Source organism: Pyxicephalus adspersus, chromosome 3, assembly GCF_032062135.1.
Source record: "Pyxicephalus adspersus chromosome 3, UCB_Pads_2.0, whole genome shotgun sequence".
In the NCBI taxonomy this organism is placed as follows: Eukaryota; Metazoa; Chordata; class Amphibia; order Anura; family Pyxicephalidae; genus Pyxicephalus; species Pyxicephalus adspersus.
Genome location: NC_092860.1, coordinates 130,810,755 through 130,812,612, shown reverse-complemented (window position 1 = coordinate 130,812,612; position 1,858 = coordinate 130,810,755).

Sequence of the window (1,858 nt, the reverse complement as noted above, 5' to 3'; positions counted from 1 at the left end):
AAAGTCTACTTTTATCCATCTTCCTTGATGACAACCTAAACCTGTTCCATTAAGTACAACACTGTACTTAAATCATAGCTTCTTCATGGACTTCAAAACTTCCTGATGATTTGGAACTTTGTCTTTGTTGACTGCCTAATAAATAAGTGGTTAGGAGGTTGGTAAAACCCAAGGCTCTATATGTGAACTAAAGGTGTCAATGGGGGTGCTATGTAAAGAAAATAATGACACATTCTGTACAATTGATGGAGAAGACACCAATGTGTGGGGGAAAAGTGAAAAAAAAGTGCTACAAAATGCAAAAAACATTAGAAAATCTTTACTTTTCAACAGACCCTTTCCACCATTAGAAAAACATGCAGCATTGTTTGTGCGTATACCGTTTAGTTCATTAACTTTAGTTGAAACAGAGTTATGGAAACATTCAGCACAATATGAATGAAAGCTTACCAACATAAAATACATTATTATATGCGTTCAGTGTTAATGTAATATAGATTATACTTATAACTAAAATAAATCAATACAAATCTAACAATTAGGCTTATAACTATGCTATCCATCCGATTGGTTTCAAATTGTAAAATGGACCATATAATTGTTTTACAAAAAAATGGATCTATACTGATAGATGACTGCAACTGCTAAAAGCAAAAGATTACCATTCATGCAATTCAGACTCTTTAGAAAAACGGTCGCCAAGCTGTGGTCTCCTGGAAAATTACCCAATGAGAAATTTAGTGGTCCATGGGTCCAAAAAAGATTGGCGACCACTGCTTTAGAATGAGTTCAGCAATGGCAGCTTTTATAATCTTTTAGTATGTGTCCACTTTAAGAGAACAGTTAACAGTCTTTAATATGGAACTTTTAACATGATGTAATACCATAATAAAAACCATCATTACTTAGTCCCCATCTGTTTTAAAACAGTTATGTTGTGCTGTGACCATTACTCATAAAAAGTCAGCCATGCAATTAATCTTTTAGTTAATCTTCAATTAGCTTCATCATTCCTTTAGCAATGAAAAATGGTAAAAATGCTGATGTACAACAGCACACTGATGTACAGTGTGGAGGAGGATGTAGGTCTCTGGACTCCAACTGTCCTAAATATGATGATTATACACTACAAATGACTTTTCAATCATGCACTTTTAGTTTGTATGAGCTAAATTGCAATGCCAGCATTAACGTTTGCAACATAATCTCTTTCCCCCCCACCTACCGGGCTCAGGAGATGCAATGCATCTGGTTGCCCTGTTCCGTTCTCAGCAGCTACAAATATTAAAGTGCACATTCCGACAAAAGCAAAACACAATTACACAGCAGATTATTGTGCCTTTGTCTATTCTACCACCAACTGGGGTCTCTCTTAATATTAAATACAACTTTAATGAACCTTGACGGCATTTGAAGTATAGTGCGAGGGCCAGCTATATGGCACAGATGTACCTGCCTGCTTTATACTACATAAGCACCAGTGTGACCATCTTAATCATTGCCATATTGTTTCCTTAGGATGTTTTCCCTCCATGCTAGGGATTAATAATTCATATCATGACTTTTATGATCCATGAAGATTAGAAAATAAAGGTGAGCATTTTACTGAAGCCTGGTATTAAATATAAATATAACATGCACAACTATAGAGAGAGAAGGGTGCAACCACACACATGGCTAATATTGTCCAACCATTCCATGGTGATCTCCATGGTAAGCAGAACTCAGTTCAACCTTATCCCCTGTTCCTGATATTCTGTAATCTAAATAAAAAGCCCTGTGTAATACTCACATTGACTGCAGCTGTAGAAGTTAAAAAAATAGTATACAATGTGTATTGGTGTTTTATGGTGTTTTT